We start from the raw sequence: 8,386 nt of genomic DNA, 5'->3' as shown, positions 1-8,386 counted from the left end.
AATCCTATCAGTTTTATTGAATATTTTATATACGTTAAAAATTTATTCAAAAAACGAATTGGTAAATATTATTAATTATAAAAAATAAAAAATAAAAATAATAATCAAATTACAACATCAATAGTAGGTATTTTTCATTGCTACGTGATGTTCTCTATTTAACACTATCACACATTTAAATTTCTTTTGAAATAAGGTTACACAATCGGAAGAGGAAAAACCCCGGAAACTACTTATATATATTCGAGTGCAGGTCAGTAGGTCACTAGTCTGTTATAACAATTTAAAATAAACTACGACTTATTCAGTGTTCAAACTTTTGTCAAAATGAACAAAATTGTATTCGTGCTTTTAGTAGTGTGCTTGTGCCAGGTAAGACATGTACTTTAATATTTAAATTTTCGTAATTTTGCTGTGGTAGAGCTAATAGTCAGCTTGAACTTAACTCGTGATTATTAACTTCATATCGCTTAAATGCATGATTATTTTTATAAAAATAATTATGTAATAAATATGATTGTTCAGCCCGTGAGATTCACGTGAGTATATCGAAAAGATTCATTTACCCAATTCGAATACACAAAGAAAAAACAGCACTGCCAACATAAGAGTTATAATAAGTCTTGTCTTGATGGTCAGGTGATATATTATGTTTTTAAGACGCAGTGCATTATATTTAGTCATTATCTTTCCATTTTTAAGATTCTTTCCTTGTTTATTTTGGCAACCAACACCACGACTGTAGAACATTCGATGGGTAAAACTACTATTTTCATTAAAAATTTCTTCTAAGAATTCTTGTAAGAATCGATTAATCATTCATTTGGCCTCCAACCTAAGAATTAAGATCACTTTTTAGATTTGTAGCAGTTGTCATTTTCTAGTATAAAATATATACCCGATATTAGAATTCTTAATTTTCTTTACTGCGACAAATCTTTTCGAAATGTAAATATTTAATGTCAATAATATTCTTTTTTCAGAGCATAAATGCATTATGCGCTTGTCGTTATGTTGAAACGTACCCGTGCCCGGCTCCTTCCTGCCTTCTACGGGGATGTGAACCTTGCATGAGTGCCTGCGCTACATCCTATCCCTGTGATAGAGAGTGTGAATGCTTAAAAGCGTTGGTGGGCTTTCCTGAAGTAACATATCCGATGCCAGTGCTCGAGTATAGACCATGCCGCTGTGGTTGTGCTTATTAAATTATAATTGTATAGTATTTGCAAATATGGCAATAATCCAAAGAAAATTTGCAGCCATAGTTGATCCATTCTAAACCAGATTCACTTGTAATTTTGAAAACTCTGACATTTCGGTTGACGGACGGACCATGGAGACACCATAGTTTCTGGTGACTGTCGCCTAAAAAAAGTCACATCTGTATCAGAAATTTGTGAGTGCCCCAATGGTATACCTATAATATGACTATGTTATCTTAACATAGTTATATTATAGGAGTATTGCATGTTTTAAATATGTGATAAAATATTAATTTTCAATTAAAACTAAAAGTATTTTAAAATAACGCACATATGATCGGCTACACATATATTTGTAAAATTAAATATGGATTAAAGTAATATTTGCAAGTTACAACAATGAATAAATGATTTTATTACAAAATTTTGTGACCTTTTATTGTAGTTATAAAAGTCACATTTACCCTAATGTATGTCGATTTCTCACTGTTTTTCTCCTTATTTAATTTACCAACGAACTTTTTATTATTATTTCGCTGAACAATGTAAAGATGAAAATATTAAATCTTCTTAAATGTCAAGTCCCTTGTAGATAAATATCACATATCATGTAACGACATATTTTTAACATTAAAATACTATATAAAGAGCAATATCCTACAACAATTTGCATGTGATAGCAGGTTAACAACTTTTCAATAAGTCACATTAAGAGTTCTTACAAAAAATCATTTGCCTCATATTTGGAAGACATTGATTAATCATCGCATCTTTCACACAAATCTTGTCTTGACAAATTTGCGGAAGGTCGGAAAATATTGATATCATTTTTATATGAAAAATCTCACTATAAATACATGACTTAGAGTTTTATAGAGCTGTGTTGTTACATAAATATGTGTTCATGCATTCATGTGAGTTAAAACCGCTGAGAAGACATGCTAAAAATAACCACGCTTAATTGCTTTTGCATATTTTTTTTTAAATATTTGCACTCGTGCGAAGCATATATTTACTGATTTAAAATTTAATATTATAGATTAGGTTAATATGTGATGTAAATAGAATTAGTCATAAAGAGTTGACTTGTATAATACAATCGGCCAACAGAAGGAACTTTTATTTATGTCAAACATTTAAATTGGTAAATAAATATAAATTAAGGGCAATTTTAATAACGAACAAGCTCGTTTTACAAATACGTAAACTAATTATATTAGCAACGCAATCACGTTTCAATTGTCAACGATTGCCACGATCACAACAGCATCAAGCTGATTAAGCAGTCGCGTTGACTGTCACCTTCAGTCAAACGTCATAATTTGTGATTCATTAATGCAAAAAATTAACTAATTACTGAACATTTATTTATTTACTCGTCTGTTTTCGATGGCTATCAAGAAATTAAAAAGAATACTAAAATTATAATATTGTTTTTGTTCTTATTCTTTCTATTTATTACTTTATTAATCTTTTATTTTAAGCTATGTAATTTTTATTAGTATATAAATTTATATGTCCTTCATATAATATCATTAAATAACAATAAAATCAATGGAATAAAATCCTTTATCTATCAACCACATTTAAAATGAAATGTTAAATTTTTTGCGGGACTTTAAAATGTGAAGCGAAATTGAAATATAAAATTCTTCGTTTTTACAAAGTCGTTAGCATTCAATGCATTTCAGGAAATCGGTATTCAATATTTCGACTACTCGTCACCTCGCTGCGACCTCGTTAATATATATTTTTACTTACCTGCAAGCTGCTCTAAGTTTTTAAATAAAAATGAAGAAATAGAATTTATTTTACTTTTATTTTATTACTGATAAAAAAAGTAAAACAAGTAACACGTCAAGATTCAAAACAATTATAAACTTAACGGAAATTGATAACTAACTGAGGTCCGCAGTTTCACCCGACTCAACTTGAGAAAAATGTGTTCTAAAATATTATATAGTCTATATCGATGCATCTTCCTCGATAAATGGACTACCCAACACAACGATGACAATTTGTGACTTCATATAAAAATGATAAATAAACCTATTCTTTTTTCTCTTTGGAAGGAATAGCAATTACCAACTATCTCGTAAATAAAGACAATTTTATTAAAATGACATAATGACGCGGCTTATTTTTGATTTATCTACTAGAAGTGCCCCACCGTGCCTCGGAGAGCACGTTAAGCAGACTTAATTTAGTTTTTATTATATTTTATTAAGAAACATTTGCTTGCATCATTTACTTGTATAGATAGAGTAACGCAATGATAAATGACTTGTTTGTGGCTAAGCGTCTTTTTTTATACAACGCTAGTATCACGATTTGCATACGAAAAAAAAACTACCATTCTTCCTTAATCCAAACAAATTTGGATACCAAGTGAAGGGTCGAATAAGCAATGAGAAGAGGCCGTAAAATTGAAGACATGCGAGAAAACTTATTGTTAGTACAAGTAACACTTCTAAGGGTATCCCTGCGGGGTCAAACCTTGAGTTAGAAGGATGTTTGAATGGGATAGAAAATAACGTTTTAGCTGAACATATGGCATTTTTATAAGATTTGACATTGACAGCACGTCTGCAGACTTTATAACATACTAGTGATCGCCCAGTAGTCGAAATTCGACTGTCATTAATTTGAATTATAAGTTTGATTTTTATCAAGGTTCTGTTGTATAATAATAAACAAAAGACGTAGTGAGTGTAATGTTTTTTTATTGATTAAATTTATTTTTTATGCATAATTTTTGAAAAATATTATTTTTCTCTAGTGTGCGAAATTTTATATTCCTGCGTCGGTACAAAGTTTTTGCATCACGTATTAACGTATAGATATTGAAGATAAAATGACGTAAACACGTTTCTAAATCTACATGTAAGTCTAAACTATTCTATACAGTGATTTGCATCACACTATATTTACAGTATATTTATTATAGTGTATACCTAAATTAGTAACTAGAACAAAAACAAAAGCGTTATCTGATGTTATCAACATTGACTTAACAAAGACTCCTAAGAGTAAACTTTCTGCTGGATTAACTAGAGTTATTGAAATTGTATTGTTTTTATTTATCTTTATACCTCTAAAACTAGAGGAACTTCACTTTGTGGTCATACCATCAGAACATAAAAATGATTGCCGAGAATAAAAAGAAATTACGTTGGTTTGTGTAAATCTCACTTTAAGGATGAAAGGGCACTGCAACTCCGATCCATTGAATGTCTTAAATCTATATGATAAACTAAAAACAATAGTATAATATATAAATATGCATTTCGTTAATTTTTAATTTTAAACTAAAAAGTTTTCAAAGTCAAAGCGGTTGTAAAAGCAAGGTAGTGCTCAATATTTTCCAGCTGCTCTCAAATTTTTTGAACCGTATTTTCACAACGACACGCGAGGGTAATTCAATAATACTCATGTTAATTGCACTGAAACATAACAAGAGTTGATTGAAAGAGATGTATGATATATACCTAATTTATTTTCAACAAAACGAGCAAGTAGACTTTTCATTTTATTCGATTGAACATTTCTTAAAAATTATAAATACTTTCATAAATGTCTTAGAGATCTAAATTGTTAATTTATTTATTTTATATCACCGCAATAATATATACTTATTAGCGCAAAGAGTAAAAATATACACAAAAAATTCGAAACTCCAACTAATATATGACCAATTTAAACGAAATCTGAAGACCAAGTGTTCCCTTTTGACTAACAGTCGTCATTACATAGTATAAAATAAAGTCGCTTCCCGCTGTCTGTATGCTTAGATATTTAAAAATACGCAACGGATTTTGATGCGGTTTTCTTTAATAAATAGAGTGATTCCAGACGAAGGTTTATATTTATTATTATAAACATATACATGCATCACATCGTACAGAAACACTGATAGTTTTTGCAACCAAGCGAATCCGGGGCGGATCGCTAGTATAATATAAAGAAATTTAGTAAACTATTATAACTAACTAATTCAACAACTAAGAAATAAAAATGTTTATAAGAGACAAATGCTCTAAAAACAAAACCACATTCTGTGTTTTTATGCTGTTGCAGCCCTGCATTTTACAAAAGTCTGTTAATGAAAACGAACGCAATAAACCGATATTTACTTGTTCAATAATTTCAGACAACGCGCAATATCGTACCGAAGAATATATGGGTCGTATTTCGCGCCATATGGCTATGCGCAAAATTCTAAATGAAGTACCTAATAAATACTCAAAAAAATAATAATGTTAAATTCTATTATTAAGAAATCTCGGCACGCGTTCTCTTAGCGTCTTTGCGTAAATAAGCTCTGATTAATGTGACTGTTACGAGGTAAGCGCCGACCGAGTTACGTTGCTTGTCGCTTGGCTATGCAATTACAATAAAAATATAAGAGTTGAAAAATCTTCGCACACATTTTGTATTTTATATTAAATACAGAAAAAGAAACTAGATATAATCTATATGCAACTTTAAACAACAAAACTATACACTATTTTATTTTATTTATTTATTTATTTATTTATTTAACAAACTTTTTATACGTGCAAAATTATATACATAAAATATTTGTCATGGACTCACGTATAGTGGGTGTGTGCTTATGCCCTGTAAGCCTGTGTTACGTAGACGCTGACTATAGACGTTGTATTATTATTATTGTTTCTATAACTCGAATCATTTATATATAAATCTTAAAATACGAATCATCATCATCACTTCAACCTAATCACAATCCACTTCTGGACATAGACTTCCCTAAGTTTGCGCATAAAATGGCGCGAACTCATATGTTTTGCTCATAGTTACCACGCTGGGCAGGCGGTGCGAGCCTTGCGGTCACCACCGCAGGGTTGGCTTTATCGCACCGAAGACGCTGGTGCCCGTCTTCGGCCTATGTATTTGAAAGCCAGCAGTTGAATTGTTATCCTACCATCGGTCGTTTTTTGGTTCCAAAGTGGTAGTAGAACTGTGCTATCCATAGTCACCTCTTACGACACCCACGGGAAGAGAAGGGGTTACTATGTTCTTTAGTGCCGTAATCACACAGCGAAATATTTATAAAATAGAATTAATATACTGTAAACTTTATTTTTAATATTCGTCAACTTGATAAAACTATAAGTGAAAACAGAATTAAGAAGTAAATAAGTACACATATATATCAATAAAAGTTTCACATTTAATGGCACCATAGTAGGATAATCCTGCGTCGATTTTCCAAAAACACACACAGCCATACATAAGAACCTAACTACAATATACCTACGTTTGGCCTGTTTTGATTTCTCATGATCGGTCGAAACTGCGACTGCACTACCACAATTAGTTACCCACTACGGCCACTACTTCATCCATCGTACGTAATCCGTCGTCAATAATAAGATTTACAATTACAGATTTTCTACCAAAAACCAAACTCAGCAATATGGCCTTTTTCGTAACGGATAAAAAGGGTATTTGACTTTAAATATTGGCCAGCAAATATTTGTCTTTATTCAAATACATGTTCGCTTAGTCTACGGACCTCAAACATGCTCAATTTAATTAAAAGGCGCAAAACGATATTAACAGATATTAGAATTTGCGAACAGAAAGTCAATCAGGCGGGATCGCTTGTTAATTAAGTTACGACGATATACGAAACATGATTTCCGGTTTCTGCTCGCTGTTATAGCTCAAAGTCATTAATAATTAAATTGCTAGCGGATGTTCTAGAACTCCCATCTCCTGTGCTAACACAATTTATAGTTCTAACTTTAAACGCAAGTCTGAAAATATTTTAAGTAAATTGATTTATCGTTCTCTAAATCAGTGCATACATGTTATCTTTCTCAAAAAATTGTCATTAAAACTTTCCTGAAAAATCCAAAATTACTTATATATTTTAAATAATTTTATATAAATAATGAAATAAATGTTTATTTTTTAGTTAAAATACTTGAAGAAAGAACTTATATTATTATCACACATGAGCGTTTGCAAAGACATCCCAAAGGAAAAACTCCCGTCAAACATTAGGTATATGTACATTAAACATAAAATGGTTTTTCTAATACTTGATTTTTAATATTATTCACATTAAAAAAAAAAATGTAAAATACATTTGCTTTACCTTTTATTTGTAAGTAAATAAAATATACTGTTTGAGAACATATTTTCTTTCGTGCGCCATACTCTTATGTAATACTCGTATAATAGAAATAAATAAAATTTTAATTTGAATCAGAATTTTTAACTTAATAATTGTATAGGTACCAAATATAATACAAATTTTTAATTTTTTTTCTTATACTCGTAGGTCTCCCCACCATGGGTTAAAGAGCATAGGTAGACAGCTAAATATGAAATCTACGCAAGAATTGGACTAGTAGTGTACGAGTATAGATGGACAAACAAACAAGGTAGCAGAGTCACACGTATTTGTTAAATTAATAAAGTTTGACTATTAAAGCGCTCCGGAATTCATTTCTTTTCATTAATTGACCAAATCTGTTTATTGTTTAATAAACTCAGCTCCTAAATTCCGGGAAAACTCAATAAACGGTTATTTTCATCAATTGTAGTCGAGAAGTTCGACCTTATTTCATTGTTATTACATTTTTGTTTCGTTTTGAGGTTCAATTAAATGTTGAGATTAATTAATTTTATTGAATCGAATGTAATAAGTAAAATTAAGAAGGCTTTGCTATTTAAACAACAGGAATTATTTTTTAAACGACTTTAAAAAAGGAGGAGGTTATCGATTCGACCATATATATATATATATATATATATGTATGGTCAGTTCATATATATATATATATATATATATATATATATATATATATATATATATATGAACTGATTATGATAATTCTTTTTTGTTGGAAAGTAGATATTTCAAGTATGGTACCATGATAAGGAAACCAGGATTTGATGATGGAATCCCAGAGAAATCGAGGGAAACCCTCGAAAATCGTAGTTACGACTAGTGCGTGTGTAAACTTTTTTTGTCTACTTACGTTGTATTACTTGTCGATGTAATTCAAGTCGGTTTTCTTCGTTTGCGAGCAAACACAATTATCTGTCAATACTTATGACTTTTTCCACATAGTTGACACAGGAGATTTTTTCATTATAAATATTTTTTATATAAAATAAGGATATACTGACTTACTGAGTCATTATTC

The 8,386-nt window shown here is 30.2% G+C and overlaps 1 long non-coding RNA gene across 1 annotated transcript; it reads left to right on the top strand.

Annotated features, from left to right (window-relative positions):
- The first annotated feature begins 678 nt into the window (after nt 1-678).
- On the top strand, nt 679-1,626 carry LOC123661106. Its single transcript, XR_006744297.1, has 2 exons — nt 679-757; nt 984-1,626. It is a non-coding gene; the product is annotated as an uncharacterized LOC123661106 (long non-coding RNA).
- Nucleotides 1,627-8,386: the final 6,760 nt, after the last annotated feature.

Source organism: Melitaea cinxia, chromosome 2 (assembly GCF_905220565.1).
Source record: "Melitaea cinxia chromosome 2, ilMelCinx1.1, whole genome shotgun sequence".
In the NCBI taxonomy this organism is placed as follows: Eukaryota; Metazoa; Arthropoda; class Insecta; order Lepidoptera; family Nymphalidae; genus Melitaea; species Melitaea cinxia.
This window is presented reverse-complemented; position numbering and strand designations above follow the sequence as displayed.